Source organism: Triturus cristatus, chromosome 5_1 (assembly GCF_964204655.1).
Source record: "Triturus cristatus chromosome 5_1, aTriCri1.1, whole genome shotgun sequence".
Taxonomy (NCBI): Eukaryota; Metazoa; Chordata; class Amphibia; order Caudata; family Salamandridae; genus Triturus; species Triturus cristatus.
The window spans coordinates 167579582-167596426 of record NC_140587.1 but is presented as its reverse complement, the minus strand read 5'-3'; the positions used below and the strand labels follow the sequence as shown (position 1 = coordinate 167596426).

Sequence of the window (16845 nt, the reverse complement as noted above, 5' to 3'; positions counted from 1 at the left end):
AGACCGCTTCTTCCCAGAGTGGCTGGTTTCTGGGTGCCATATAGTTTAGTAATGCCATGTCAGCGGAACTAGAATAAGGCACCAAGCCAAATATGACTAACATAGATGTGCAATGTCTGCACCATGCAAATTATAAACAGCCAGATATGGGCAGACCAGAAAGGCTGGCTCGGCACTGTGTAAGCAACTTGCACAACCAGATTAAGAAATATCTTGTAGTCAGTACAGGCAAAGTGACCTCTAAGGGGGTACATAATAGCTTGTTGAAGCTTGTCCAGTCAAGGTCAGACAGGACTGTTAGTGTGAGTGCATACATATGAATTTAAATGGAAATACATATCTATTTTGCAACAATGCTCTCTTTTGGATAGACCTATCCAACATTAGTGTAAAACCAAAATATGTATATGTATATATGAAGGAAATATTAGTTACATATCTTTGGATGGCATTACACAGTGTTTGCACAAAATGCATATATTTTCACTTTGATACATCCTGATGAGATCATTATTATATCAGCAGGCTGTTGTGATACCGGCAGCATACTCATAATTAAGTGTCCAATAAATATTGTTTTCTCTGTGCACTGCATAAGGCTACATTGTCACTTAATCAATCTGTTCCTGGGCACTTTCTGCAAGTGTCAGTAATTTAAAGGCACGCAGTGAGCGGTCATCTGCTTCTCCTTCTGGTCCGCAGTCTTGTTTAGGGGTGGTTTCCCGGACCTGCCCTGCGTTGACCTCTTCAGTCTATTTTTCTGCAGGTGCAGACCATCACCTTTCTTCGAGACTTCGTTGTGTACTTCACTCAACAGCAACAGTTTATGACATGTCCCTCTGACACTTTATGATGGGCCCTCATGGATCATAGAAATTGTCTGGTCTGTCCTCTTCTTGACTGCTGTGTTGCGCAGGTCCTCTGGTGACAGATGGTCATCAATTTCTGTTACCGTCCTCTCAGGCGTTGGGGTGCTGCCCTGCATTTTGTCTCCTGAATCCAATCATGGCGTTGGTTCACCGTCTGTGGTCCAGTCCACCTAGAACTAAAAGAAACAGCTTTTATTTTTCTCACCATGACCATGTCTCCATAATCGCTTTAGAAATCTTTTCCCCATTGTAAGCAGTACTAAATTGTGAGCATCAGGCCATTTCAGGCCTGTTCCATCAGTTGCCTTTACTAATAATCTATTTATTTTTAGGTCTCGCTGAGTCCGCGCATGCGCTACTCTGCGAGACATTTTGTAGTGTGCTTTTAAAAGTGCTACCCCAGGCTTCTGTTGGCCTAGCGCTTGGGTTCACGCGCGCGTGCCGCGTGAAGCCGCCAGCTTGCTCCTTGTTACTCTCTCCCTGTTAGTTTACTTCCCTTCCCTCCACCCACTGTGTTGCTCCCCTTACCCCCACGTATTTCCTGCCCTCTGTTGCTTCCGCCGCTCTCCTCTTGCTCCCCTCTCCCGTGGTGTTTGTATTCCTGCCCCCTGCGTTGCCCCCTCGCCCTCCACTGTGCTTACGTCTTTTTTTTCGCGTGCTTGTTCTTATTAAGGCCTTTACCTTTTCCCTCACGTGGCCCGTCTGTTCTTCACCAGTTTATTTCTCTGCCTCACCCCTCTCTCCTGGTTCCCCGTTCCCTCACCCCGGTTACCTTACACACACTATCTCCATTCACCATCATCTAGTCGTTCCCTGCATTCTCTTACCTCACTCTTCAGTCACTCCCTCTCTCTGCCCCTCGCTGGGCCCTCTTTCTGTGCGCACGCGGGCTCCTGCCCCGCATGGCTCTGCGCCAGGGCTCCCCGTGGCTGGCAGTACCAGCCTCATCCATCTGCGTATTGCTGGCGCAGATGGCACCGCCCCTTTCAAGACCTAGCCGTGAGTGGCACGGACTGATTCTATTGATCCACGGGGGGGGGCACATGCTTAAATCTGCTTCCTGTAGGACCTGCCTTAAATATAGCCAGTATGCACCGTGCTGCATTCCGCCCATGATGGCCGTTCTATCAACTTTCAATAAGTGTTTCTCGTAGCGCCGCCTGTTTACCTTTAAGCGCTATAGTTGAGCGGACAGGACACCCGAACAGCTCATAGGTGAGGGACAGCCCCAGGGCAGTGTCGGGAGAAGATCACCTCCCCTTACCATTGGCTCGCACCCACGAAGAATCAGCCTGGACCCCGCCAGATTTGGTTATGAAAATCAACGTTTCAGGACATATTTATTTACAAACCAGATTAAAACGAACATTGAAAAAGGAAATCACATTATTTGAACATATAACCAGCAGTTTTCCCAGTGTCATGGCTGATTGCCTAGATGGCCCTTCCAGCATCAACGAATAGAATCGGGGCCCCTTCCATTAATACCTCCTGGGGCCCTGCCAGACCTTTCACAGGGCAAAACCAGCTGCTCTTCACTCCTAAGAGAGGCCACGCCAACTAGTAAACTCAGACCAGAAAACACCATTTCAGAGCCAACCATGAGAAGGATCCCCCTCAGGGAGATGTGTCTGGGAAACCGGGTAGGGTGACCAGATTTTGAAAAACAAAAACCGGGACATTTCGCAAAGATAGAAGAAGGACTGCAATTTAATATCCGCCGAGGGGGGCACAGAATGACAGTGCTGATTAACACACAAACGCAGACAAGGCGGTACTAAGGAAATAAAATGCAATTTTTAAGCCCACTATCTTCTATGTGCCCTCGAGCCACCTTCTACACAGCTGTTAACCTCAAGCGGTGTAGAGGCACACCTTACCAGCTTACTGACTGCTCCTCCACCTGCCTCTTCTGCACCCTCCCCGCCCATCTCCCCCCAGTCCCACCTTCCCCGTGGATGGGTTGGTATCTCCCCGTCAGCATCTCTGAGCCCTGCGCGTGCAGAGGGAGCTCCTCTTGCATGAATATGGAATAGGCTGCAATAGAACAGTGGCAAGTGCTGCCCGCCTACCCCCACACTACACTCTGGTACGAGATCGGAGTGGGACATGGAAGCAGACCGAGGCAAGTTAGTGTCTGCACTTTTAAATGCCCACTCACCACTTCTCCTCCACGGCCACCACCCTGTACTTGGACAGTGGGTGTTCTGACTTTTTCCCCTTCAGTTCTGCTCGCTTGTTCTATCCTGCTCTACTGTTTTGACTTCATTCTCAGATTCAACTGATGCGAAGGGATATTTTGTTTACAATTGGGTCTATACTCCTTAGGGTAGAGCGGATGTCATGGCTCTTAAAGCTGCTTTGCCTGACCCGTGGAAAAATCCGGCTGCCTCCTACGAAGCTTTCTATGAAGAAGTGGAAGGAGCTATTAGCCCTTGCACCATGACTTTGCCTGATATAGACATGTTTTTTGGGCTTATCTTACCCCCTGATATGTGGAGATCGATTCATAGAGTAGACGATCATACCGCTTTTGGAGATATTTGGAAGGAAATAGAGAGAAAAGATGCAGAAAGAGAGCCTGCGCAGAAACCACAACAAGAGATATTAGACCTTCCAAAGGCTATCATAATTAAATTGAAAACCCTTATACCTCCTAAAAAGATAGATTGGACTATGTTAGCCTCCTGTAAGCAAAAGGCGGATGAGTCAGTTTCTGATTTCTTTACACGTTTTGAGGAGACATTCCATTGCTTTAGTGTGCAGTCATTGACCGATGACCCGGGCAAGCATTTGTTCGTCGACAAATTTGTCGCGAACATGTTGCCAGGCATAGCCAGTCGCCTAAAGGCCAGCGAGAGTTCATGGACTACGTCTTCCCCCCCCTTTCCCTTGTGACTATGGCCCAGTATTATGAATGTCAGGAATTGGAAGAAAAAGGCAAGGAGGATAAAAAGGCTAAGGATTGAAAAACGAAAGTTATGTTAGCTCAGGTATATATATGGTCCATCTTATAGAGGTGGTGGCAGAGGCGGACGTGCGATGTTTCGTCCTGGCGCGCCCTCTTTCCCTCGAGGTACTTTTTCTTCTGATCAGTGTGCTTATTGTAAGGAGATTGGACATTGGGCTGTTGATAGTCCACTTTTGCGTAGTCAGCATTAACAGCGTGGTAGGGGACAAATGAGAAGCCGCCCGGGATCTTAGGAAATAGGGGAGGTATGGATAATAGCACTAGGTTTGAGGCAGTAGAGCATACTCCGAATTCTTCTAATACTTTTGACAGACAAAATCATTATCAGATGTCTGTTTATTCACCCGATGATTTGAAGGATTCTAATTATGCATAAGAATGCCTAGGATGGGGTAAGGAATCAGTTGAAATCCCAGTAGATCAGAAGGGTTCCTATGTTAATGCAAACGTTTTGGGTTCTACTGATCGGTTTTTGGTTGATATGGGAGCTACTCGTAGTGCCCTGTCTTAACAATTGGTTCCTAGGGCTCCCCTGTCTGGCTTAACGATAACATTGATAGAATTCGATAGGGCACCTTCCCTTAGCCCACTGTCACAACCACTTGCATTTCATGTTGATTAATTTTCTGCTGCATGTCCATACTTGCTTTCTTCTAACACACCGGATAATATTGTGGGTCTTTATATGCTCAAACATTTTCGTGCCACGATACGATGTTGTCCAGACAGTGTGCGCGTTATTTTAAATGACAACTATCCTATGGCTGAGAGGTCTTGTCTTCTTAAAGAAGATATTGCTTTGGCATCACTACCTAGTATTTTGTGGGCTACATCAGGTACTGATGTGGGACAAATGGTTATCCTACCAGCACATATTCAAGTGAAGGAGGGCGCTTCATTGCCTCAGCTGCCTCAATATAAAATATCTTGAGAAGGCGAAGAGGCATTAATTGATATTGTTTCAGATTTGATTACAGTAGGAGTTGTGGAAGAAGTCCCTTACAACGTTTGTAATAGTCATATCCTTCCCATTTTGAAGAAAGATACTGATACTAGAATATTCAGGTTTATCATTGATTTGCAAGAGGTTAATAAGATTGTAGTGCCCCAATATCCAGTAGTCTCTGACATTACGGCACTTCTTACTATGGTTCCTCCGACTGCAACTACATTCAGTGTGATCAATTTGAAGAATGCTTTCTTCTCGATACCTTTTCATCCTGACAGCCGTTATTTGTTCGGCTTCACTTTGAATAATCGATCCTTCAGATTTTGTAGAGCTCCACAGGGGTATACAGAGAGTCCTAGCATTTATAGCCAGGCATTGAAAAGACAGCTTGATTCTTTCTCTGTGCCAAAAGGGGTGGCTCTCATACAATATGTCGATGACATTTTGTTGGCAGCTGATAACCCTGAACAGTGTGAAGAAGGAATACTGTCTTTGCTCTCCTTTCTTGCATCTCACCATCACAAGGTTTCCCGGAAGAAATTGCAATATTGTAGACAGCAGGTTACCTATTTAGGTCCCCTCCTGTCTAAGGAGGGACGTGCACTCACACCAGACCGCATTCAAGCTATTTTAGACACGCCTGTGCCCTGCACTCAGAAGGAGGTTCGTGCGTTGACTGGCCTTACTTCTTTTTGTAGGCAGTGAATTCCTAGCTTTTCACATATTGTTAAACCCTTGATGGCCCTTTTGACTAAAGACACTCCAATGCCCCTCCCATGGACTACTGAATGCCAGAATGCTTTCCAGCAGTTGCGTCAAGCTCTATGTTCTGCACCAGTATTAGGCACTCCAGACTACATTAAGGCCTTCACACTCTATGTACAAGATGGGGATGGTTCTGCACTCTCGGTTTTAGTACAGACACATGGTGAAAAGCAGCGTCCTTGTGCATATTTTTCAGCTGTCTTCGATCCAGTCGCTCGTGCGTTGCCTGGGTGTTTTCGCTCTGTGGCAGCGGCAGCTGTGTCCATACGTCAGAGTGAGGGAATAGTCTTGTCACATAGATGGCTTGTGTTAGTTGATGCCCTTTTGAACCAAACCAAAACGCAGCATTTAACTAGTACTCGCTTGACAGGATATGAATTGACACTTTTGGCCCTTCATATCCCTTTGAAAAGCTGTTTGACTCTTAATCCGGCTACTTCATTACCATTCCCAGCTACTCAGTCCCAGTCACTAGAGTCCCATGACTGTATATTCCTCACTGACACAGGGTCGTATTGTCCTGCAAGATACGCCTCTTTCAAATGTCGATGGGGAATTATGGGGTGATGGGTCCGGATTGAAACTGCCAGATGGCACGACATCAGCTGCATTTGCAATCACAACGCTTCAGACGGCAGTTGAGACAGCTCGCATTCCACAGAAGTCAGCTCAGGCAGCTGAGCTGATAGCATTGACGAGGGCATGTGAACTTAGTACTGACTTGTCTGTTAACATCTACACCGATAGTGGAGTGGCTCACGATTTTGGGCTACTCGGAAGGAAAGAGGCTTCCTTACATCACATGGGACACAAATAGTGCATGGAAAATTAGTTCATAATCTCCTTACTACTTTGACATAGCCTAAGGAAATAGCGATCGTTAAATACAGTGCATACTAGAAAATGACTGATAAAATAGGACAAGGCAATGCCTTCGCAGATCACACAGCCCGTGAAACTGCAATGCAGCGAAGCACTACATCTATGTATGTGGTGAAGTCACATGCTGAACGTTGGCATGATGCCAGACAAGAAGTGCTGGACATCCAGCGATCTGCCTCTGCAGATGAACTAGAGCAATGGGCTAAGGAGGGAACATTGGATGATGAGGGCTGTTGGAGGAATAGTGACATGACCCAATGGAGATTGCCAACAGCCTATTTACACCCTATGATTCACATGGCACATGGACCGGCACATGTTGGAGCATCCTCAATAGCGAAAATGGGATAATACAAATTGTTTTTATATCTAAAAAAAAGCAAAAACAGAGCCAACACAATAGCATCAGAGCGGTCTGAAACACTGGAGCAAAGGCGGCATCGTACATTACCTGACTACGGGCTCGCTGGGGGCAGAGGGGAAGGCATGCCCCTAGCGCTTGGTAACACCAGTCCGGGGTGTATTTCTCTGGCAAAGCGCCTCTTTCCCCGAGCAGGACGTTGTGGGGGTGCCGTAGGCCAGACCTCCATACTGAACGGGATAGGCAGTGGAGAGGCTCGCCCTTACCAGCCGCTCTCTTCGCTGGGTTTGCGCCTGGAGGTGTTTTGATCAGCCAAGTACTTCCTTCCCAGATGTGGGTGCAGGCTGCCTCGGCACTTTGTGGGCCGACTTGTCTCTCCTTGGGTTAGAACTGGAAGGGTGGCATGTGGATAAACTCGTAAAAGCTGGAAGTGCCCTCTCTCTGGTTTAGCGACTCCCCTCTCAGGAGTGTGTGCAGCAGGTGGGAATGGCTTTTGTGCCAGTTTGTCATGCACTAGACTGTGTGCACCAGCAGGCAGGGAAGGTTACACTAGCTTCTTGTGCACAAGGAGTGTGCACCACCAGGGAGGGAAGGTTCTCTGTGCAACAGCTTCTTGTGCACGGTGAGTGTGCCCAGCAGGTCAGGAGGGCTCTCTGCGTAATGGATTGTGAGCACTAGCCGACAGGAGAGACCCAGGACTCTGTGTGTGATGTGAGGCAGCTGCCTGCTGGGCCAGCTCTCGTCAGCTGCCTCTCTCTGTGAGCCATGTGCGTCTGCAAAGATGCATTCAGCAAGGTGTCTCGTCTCTCCACGACCTGTTGGTGTGTTTGTGACAAACCACGCATCCTATTCCAGTTGTGCACAAATCCTAAGACACATCAAACTTTTATGGGAGAACCGGAAGTGCTAGTGCTGGAGAAATAAATCAGTAGCCCTCTTTTAGGTCCATACCATTTCATGAAAGAACATGTGTTGAATATCGGGCAGTGCATGTATGAATATTAATCAAACCCCCCCCCCCCCCCCCGCCCATATAGGTCTACAATCTGCCATAAACTACGAACAGAAAGTCAAATGATGTCTGCTCACTGCCCCCTTGAAATCCAAGGTGTTTACTTGCAGTTAAATGAAATAAGGCATTGCTCATTGGATATAATGGATTGCTGCTTCCAAAATTGACAGAAAAGTCATATAACTTTTGGTGCCGGATTGAATGCATTGTGACAATGAGTGAACACATTTGCACTCGGAACTGGGCAATTTGTCAACAGTGATAACGGATCCTGATTGTTAATGTCAAATTAAGAGAAGGTTGTTCAGGATAAATGTCTTTGTTTTTTGTTGTGTGTAAGGATGAGCGCTCCACAGGACTGTGCTGTTGTTGTTGAGCTGGATGGTCAGTTGTCCGTTTCCGGCCTATGCAGGTACTTTCCCCACCGCATCTCTTGCCGAGGCTCTCTAGCAGTGATGCGGTAGTGTGCCGCAGAGTGGGTGACATCATGTTCGAGCTGCCTGTTTAAGTTGGTTTGGTCAAGGACATGTACTGTTTGTTGAGCTTGCAGTGCTTTACCTGCTGTCTGGCTCTGGTGCCTTGTTATCAGACCTCAGAGTGGTTGACACCTTCCTGCTTTCTCAAATTTGCTTGAAAATGCACCATTTGCCCACCCTTTTTTTAAAACAAATTCTCGGGGGGAGAACCCCCCGATTTCCCCCTTAGGTGCTTCAGGTTCGCTCGCAACGCTCGCTTGCTGCAGTGAAGTACAACAATTGTTTTCCGTCTCACCACTTTCAAATATCACCAGCTGCCACTGCAAAGATTGGATCTTCATCATAACAATGACTAAAATATTTGAATTAGTGTGGGCCATTATTGAGAGTCACTGGATCTGAACCTTCCAGTTGGGTTGGGCCCGCTTTCTGCTGGTTATTTAGTTTACTAACGAGATGAGTAACACTTCTTTGTTGTCTTCTGGGCCTCCAGCTCCGGTGGATACTGATAATTGGCTTGTCCTGATTTATGGGTACTAAATTGTTTTCATAGGTTTGGTGGATGGTTGCCATCTTGTGGGACCTCTTACATTTCAACCGTTTCTGCAGCTCCATGAAAAATGGTTTGCTTTGCCACTGTTTGAGCAGCATTTGCCAGTATCAGGTGATATTGGATGCTGGCCAACTTGATAGTATATCTAAATGAGATTGTTTTCACTGAGCAGTCCACTGTGTGTGCGAGGTGGCTACTTAGTGTAAACAATGTCAACAGATTCTGTTTTTATGGGGTGTTGTTATTCCTGTTTGGGTGTTATGTCGATTTTGGATTGTCTGTTTGCTTGGCGTAGCTGTTGTGTGGTTCCTATAATCTCACCAACATAACATTCAGTGTCATTCTTCGATAACGGAGAATTAGCCAGGGTAGGACTAAACAGCTGTGCCCTATCGTTATTTGCATTCTGACTTTAATGGGGTCATCATCCCTGCAGGGCTCTAACTAATTCTCAAAGTCGTGCATAGAAACAGTTGATCACTTCCCCATCTCTTAATCTCACTTCATGCTGTTTTAAATGTTTGTAGTCAGAATTTAGTTGCAGGTTCAAATGTGCATTAATGATGGTTGCTTTCCTTGAGTATCTGACTTCATTCCAATGGTTATGGAACAGCTTGGAGACCTATTCAGCAGCAAGGAGTAGAAGAGTGACCACTTTACTGTACCATCTTGTTCTCTGGTAGCATGTGTGAGCAGTACCTTGCTCTTTGATGCACAGTAGCCTGCCCTTACTTCACTGGCGGCTCTTCCCTCATGCATGGTACCCCTCCCTGACACACTCCTTCCCTCTCCCTCACACACGGGGGCCTGTCCCTCCCTCCCTCACTAGTGGCCTGTCTCTTCCTCCCAAGTGCCCCTTGAAGTGCCGATGGCCGGTTGCTACTTGACGCTTGGACAGATTGCAGCTCGCTCGCTCCTTGACGCATGACTGGTCGCTCGCTCCTTGACAAATGGCTGGTCACTCGCTCCTTGATGGATGGAAGGACTGTTTCTCGGTCACCCACACTTTGACGCGCACACAACCAGCCTGTTGCTCCTTGACCCAGGCACACATGCTCCTTGAGTCATGAGCTTCAGAAGCCGTCCAAGGAAATCCCTAAACACCGTCATCACCCTCAGCCCCACCTTAAGTATTCTCTCCCTCAATTCCATAGTACCAACATTGCCTCCATATCAATGAATGTTTCTTTGGGCTTCCACATGCTATATTAATGGGCTCTTCCAGTTTAGCACAGCAGCCCATGCCCACTCGCCAGTCTTAAAGTGGGAGAGCATTCAGCCTCTTTGGTATTTGGCAATGTCCCTTTTCGCCATTAGTGTTCCCACACCCCACTAAGGCTCGCTCATGCCTGGGCCCTCTCATGTCATCTAGTAACCCTTGCAGGGCCACCTTTGGAGAGTCAGCAATCGATTACCCAGTACATCTAAGAGTGCTAAATATACTAAGCAAATATCGTTGAGTAATGGGGCATCCCCAGACCAAGTGAAAGATTTCCCATGTCGTCCATTCATCTTTGCGAATGGGCTATGAATGTTTCTGAGTTTGCTATAGCCACCTGGGCCTTTAATATGTACTGTGTAGGTACTGCACCTGAATAGGGCACATCTGGGCAAATATTGCCAATGTGCGTGTTGCCATGCATGCCTCCATCCATTCCATCTCCTCGAGAGGGCCCAGCCAACAGTCCTATCATGCCTTCAGGCTCAAGAGAGTAAATGGTGAGTGATTTGACCAATGCCCCATGTACTTGTAATATATCTTCCTTAAGTATGGGACCCATGAAGAGTTGCACATCTAGAAGGTTATGTTTTGGCGGCGTGGCAAGCGCCTCCTGATAACTTGATACGGTATGCCAAAGCTGTAGGTAACAATAGAATTGGGATCTATGTAGGGAGAATTCTGCTTGAAGAGGGAGGAAGGATTTCATTTTTTCGCCCTCCCACACATTCTTCAACTTCGGCACTCCTTTTCTTTTCCACCCCTTAAAATCCTCCAGTTATGACAACCATTGCAACCACCTGCATGCCCAGAGAGGAGTCTCTAAGGTCAGGCCTCGAAAAACCTACTCGCCCACTCACAATCGTGACTCAGATTTTATAAGATTGAGCTGTTTTTAGCACCTACTGGTCTGGCGAGTGAACATAATCTGGAAAGGAACAGGTGTTCTGTTCATTCAGAAAGTGAATGAGAAATAAATATGCCTTTACATCTTTTTTTATCTTGACACATTTGCTGTCTGTTCAAGGACAGAGGTCGAATGACACTTTGTGATTTTACTAATTGCTGCTTGGAAAATGGAGTTTATTTGTCTTTCTCCTACTACAGTTGGAGGTTTTTGTCAAGTGACCTGTCTGCTAATCATTATGGAACAAAAGGCTGTAAGATATCAGTTTTTTCTAACACACATTTAAATAGCTTGTGAATGAATAGTACAAATATTTCAAAATATATCAGGAATTACAAAAGCAAATGTTTTGGTAATTGAGAAGTGATATGAAAAAGATTTAAATAGGAGCACAACAAATCAGAACACTTTACTTGGTGATATGCAAATAACAAATATTTACAGAAACTTGATTTCAGACATTATTGTTTGTACACTGTATAGTTTTGTCAGTGAAACCACATGTCCATGGGAAATTTTGTGGCCATTTAAATGTAAAACCTGTTCACAGCAAATGACAGTGAGCTACCTTTTCTTGTTTTAGTTATGTATTTATTAATAGTTATAGGTTTCAAATATGATTTGATAAACATGCCTGATAACAATGCTGTAAATGGACTATGAGGCAAGTCGGGGTCATGTGCATTCTATATGTGGCTAGAATTGTATTATATATGTGGCTAGATTTGTATTATATATGGAGCAAGTCTATTAAATCAAACGAGTTTTTTTTGTACAGCTGCCATGCTGAACTCACATATTTGAAGTTGCTATCATATGTGATATTGAAGAAAATGGCGGCTCAGTGAATTAAAAATAATTGCCCAGGATCACATCATTTGAAACCAGTTTGTGGGTCAAGAGCATTTCAGTTAGGTCTACTAGATTATTTAAGCCATTAGACCTGGAGGTCTAGTTAAAATTGTTATGATTTTTGAGGTCTGTCTAAGGTAACCCGGCGATCCCACCCCTTCCAGGGAAGTGCCACACTCCAAACATTAAATGCGCCCCATGTCAGTTCAGGGAGAGTCTGAGGTATCAATGCCGCATATAGCAAACCCAGAAGGTTGTCTAAGGCAACCAGTGCCACTTCCAGTCCAAAGGTAGGGTCTCCCCACCTCTCTGCAACCAGTCATTCGCTAGCCGAGTATAAGTTGCCCAGTAATAAAGGCGGATATCCACTTTTGCCAGCCTGCCATTATATATCCAGCATACACGTTTGTCAAAGGAGATTCTGGGGGTTTTGCCAGCCCCGATAAATTTACAGGTTTTAGCCGGTATGGCATTGAACCAATGATTCGGTATGGAGAGTGGGAAGTTCCGAGGGTATACAATAAGCATTGTAGGACCATAATTTTATACAAGGCTACCCTTCCCACTAGACTTGGCGTCAGCTTGTTCCATCCATCCATCCTCCTGTACTGCTTATGCAATGGGCCTGAGTTTAAGAACCAGAGCCAGGTCTGGCTCCAGATTTTTTGAATCCCTAGATATCGAAAACGAAGGCGTCAGATGAAGAGATCAGGATACCAGGTTTCATCCCCTCTGTTTCCTCGCAGGGGGACCAAGAGTGAATTTGACCAATTTACTTGCAGGCCCTAAACTGATCCATAGGTGTCCAGAATGGAGAGGAGACTGGGTCAGGTTTCAGCCAGGCTGGCCATAAACAGGAGGAAATCATCTGCACATAGTGTTATCCTTTTCTCCAGAGCAAATTCCTAGTCAAACTCCCAAACCTGGACGTTGCACCATATTCAGGTCGCCAAGGGTTCAATTGCCAGGGTAAAAAGAAGGGGGGGGGGACAAGGACAATGGGCAGCCATGTCACATATCTTGTCTAAACTGGACTATAGGCAGTACCATTTCATTGACCACCCTTGTGGTCTGGCATACAGGATTCAAATAAAATGAGAGAATTGTGGACCAAATTCCAGCTTGCCCAGGACCTCTTGTAGAAAGGCTAATTTAATTTGAAATCTAGGCGCATAACCACTGTAGCACTTTGTAGCATCTAAAAACAAGCCAGTGCCATGTGGACTCTCCGGACACAATGCCTGGCGCGACGATGGGGAATGAATTCACACTGGTCTGGGTAGACCACGTGGCTCAGGACAAGGGTGAGCCGCTTCACCAAGGTCTTCGCAAACAATTTAACTTCAGCATTTATAAGAGATGGGCCAATAAAAAGCACACCTGTTGGGCGGCAGCGGTGGCTTACCTGGTTTAAGCAGGGCCACAATAGAGGCCTGGTCAAATTTTGTTGGGAAATAGCCTCTGTCGATGGCTTTAAGGTACATGGTTAGAATGGAAGGTAAAATTAATTGGTGCATTTTATGATAGAATTCCGTGGGGAACCCTTCTGTCCTAGAGTTTTGCCCGAGTTGAACTCTGAAAGGGCTACATTAATCTCCTCAACGGACAATGTGCGGTCCAGGGTCTCCCGCTCTGCAGTGTTCAGTCTGGGTAGGGGGAGGTCTGTGAACACCGGGGCCTGGGATCTCCCTCTCTAGGCATGGAAGTGCCCCATAAAGGAGACCCATAATAATCTGCGAAAGTGAATGCCATCTCAGTGCTAGTCTCAACACATTTTTTGTTCAGCGTTGTGATGCAGGGCACTACTCTGGATTCCAGGATTTTTATAGCGACACAGTGAAGAAGTTTGCAAAATTTGTTGCCCCATTCATATACTCTTCTATTTGAGGCTTCCCAAGCCCAGCGAGCCTCCTCCAGGCACAATTGACGAAGGGTAGCTCTCTCCATGGGCAACTGTCTGCGTTAAACTTCCATCAAATTGCCCCGGTGTCTATGCTCAAGGATTAAAATAGTTGTTTCAAGCTGTGATATTAGTGGGGGGCGTGTGTAATACAGTATATTTATGGACCCGGTGACGATGTAGATTTACATTTAATCCCTGGGATATTATCAGTTCTAGACCAATAGATACCTGTTCACTGGGAGCCTGCAACGGAATCCCGTGCCTTAAAGCTGTCCAATTCCATTGAAATTGGTGATTTGCGAAGCCTCCTATATTCCTCCCGCCTAAGGGCTAAGCTTGCAGCAAGGCCCCACTGTAGGGGAGTAGGATCTGCACTTATGTTGCCCCCACTTTTTTTCTGATGTTTACACTGGTTTCTGGCTATAGTCTGGCTGGGACCTAGCTAATCAGGGTCCCAGCCTCTCTGTTCTCTCTAAACAACTTGGAGTGCATATTAGATGCACTAGTGATTGGATGCTGTGGTACCCTATGAGCCCCTAGTATATGGTACCTTACATACCAAGAGCATAGGTACTTCACAGGCCTACCAGGGGCTGAAGCATTTATTATTCCACCCCCGGGAAGCAGACTAAATCTGACACCACAGGCCTGGGTGAGGTAGTGTTAGCACTCCTCACTGAGGTATAGGTTCCCTATATCTCACCTTACACACACATATAAACCTATCAGTCACCCCTAAGGCAGGCTCTAACAATCCTGAGGGAAGGGTGCTTGGTTTCCATGTGAGGGGGTGCTTCTGCCTGAGCAGGGCCCCTCTGCAGCTCTCAGAGTCCATTCTCTGTAGCTGCTTATGGATGCGGTTAAACCATATACTCTTAAGAGCATTATAACCTAGCGGTAAATGCTAACTTTGGGATGGCTGCATCGAAACATGTCGTGTTGGGTGTCAAACGCTTTGGAATCATACCCCCACCCCAGTAACTGGTGTGGGAGTATGATCCCACCCTTCTAGAGGGGAAGACATGTACCTACTGTGGAAACACAGTAGAATCCTGGAGAGCCCTGGCATCACAAAATGGATGCCACCAGCCCAGACACTGGGCTGCCCTCCTGCTGCTGACCGAAACTCGCAGTGGAGGAGGCCCAACAATAGGCATCCTGTCACAGGGAGGTGTAACCACCTTCCAGACAGGATTTAGTGTATTGGGGCTGGGTGGGTGCACTCCTAGAGTGCTTTGAAGTCCTGCACTGAGGGAGCAGTAGGCTCCTCTGTGCATATGCCAGCTCATACCGGTTCAGGGGCTACCAGCCCCTGCTCTGGCGCGAAACTGGACAAAGGGAAGTGGGTGTAGCCACCCACTCCCCTGACCCTCCCATAGGAGTGGTCATAGAGCTAGCTAGTCCCTCCCTTTCTTTTAGTATAAGTTAGGGAACCCTTACCATTGCAAACTAGATATCCCTGGACGACGCCCTGAAGAAGAATCCTGGACCTTCGACGTTCCACTACCTTTGGAAGACTGAAGAATCTCCCTTGGAGTCAAGGAGTGACACCCCCTGCTTGGCAGGCACCAAAACTTTGCATCAACGATCGCAAACTTTCTCGCTCCCGCCAGAGTCCGAAGTCCCTGCAGCCCGGAAGTGTATTTTCTGACTTCTCGACGGCCATTGTGAGTTCCCAGCAAACCTGAGGCGAGTGGACCCCACGAGTGACGAGGAACAGCAATACCCGGGTACCGTGCACTAGTGTCGAGTGCAACCCCTTCACGACGTTATACGAACTTGTGCATTGGACCAGGTGTGGTCCAACCCTCCAGCAGGATTTGCACCGAAAATCAGTGGCCTACCTCGTCCCGAGTGACCGTGGGCTCCTGTGAAGTGAATCCTCACGAGGCGTCTTTCTAATCCCTTGTCGGTTGGCTTGTGGGTCCCCTGAAGACTTTTCTACCGAACCAAAGGGCTCCCGTGGTTGCTCCAGGCCTGCCCTGACTTACCCTAGCTGGGCGAGTCCCTCAGACCTTGCTGGTCTGCACCGCTGACTTTCTTCACATTCCCCAAGACTTGCTGTTGCCAAGGCTTGTTGGCTCCAGTCCGGTTGCCAACACCTCAGTAAGCTGCAGACTTCGTGGGACACTCCGAATCCAGTTCCTGGTCGTCGTCGACGCCTCCTGGACCTCGTGGCTGAAGAGTCAAGACACCTGTGATCACCTGAAAACACCCGACTTCTGTGGGCATCCAGCTTCCTGGCCCGGGTCACTGGCAAGTGACTTTGAACACTGTCTCCACTGCTTTCAGGTCTTCTTTCTTCAGAATCCAGCCTTGGATTCCACCGGACACTTCTCCTGTCTTCACAAGCAGCAAGTCTTCTTTGGCTCCCATTGAAAACGACGCCGCGACCCGACGCCAAAAGACACCTATGCACCCGGCTTCCCTGGGTGAGGTAATTCGAGTACTCCGGTGCTCCTGTGTGTGTTGGCTCTAGAACTACTTACCCTGTAAGTGACTTGCTTGTAAACTCTCCCGAAGTATCCTAAAACGTAAAAATTCCAACCGCGACTTGCCCCATTGAAGTCTATTGGGATCCGCGGCTGTGTTCCCACACTGCATGCGTCTCCCGTGGGTCCTTGACTTACCTGCCTTGGTGAGGCCCCTGCGCTTCTGAAGACCTTAGGCATTCTCCCTTCTCAAGTCGTTCTTCTTATACCTCTTTTTTAGTATATGGTCTGGTACGCCCCTAGGGCCACAGCCATAAAAGTGCTTAATTTGTTGTGAAATGTTGATTTGTGCATATGTCTTTGACTTCTAATCTCATAAAGAGATTAGTAGAGTGTGTCTAGTAATAAATACATATATATTTTACATATATACCTGTGTGGTGTCCTCTCATTTAGTGATTCAAGAGATTATAAGGTAAAACAAGCTGCTTTACATTCCTCTGAGACTTAGCCTGAAGGCTGCTCTCCACAGCTACCACTAGGATAACTTTCTTTAAAAGGTTGTCTTAAACCTATCTACCATAAGAGTCGAATTGTACTGGTGCAAGGTGGCCACTTTAACTAGTGACCAGCATATACCAGGCCAACTTCTCACACCCACTGATTCAGTTCTTCCTGCCAGTCTGTTAGTCTT

At 46.9% G+C, this 16845-nt stretch overlaps 1 protein-coding gene and 1 long non-coding RNA gene across 7 annotated transcripts in view; one reads left to right on the top strand and one right to left on the bottom strand.

The window, feature by feature from the left end:
* LOC146830547 (E3 ubiquitin-protein ligase RNF31-like) overlaps positions 1-16845 on the top strand; it is a 325057-nt gene that overhangs the window by 121104 nt on the left and 187108 nt on the right. The window lies entirely within an intron of this gene.
* The window catches only part of LOC146830548 (uncharacterized), a 126839-nt gene continuing 110864 nt past the window's right edge, over positions 871-16845 (bottom strand). Inside the window, exon 6 of the long non-coding RNA XR_014961442.1 lies at positions 871-1045. This is a non-coding gene — a long non-coding RNA (uncharacterized LOC146830548). The remainder of the gene's footprint in view (positions 1046-16845) is intronic.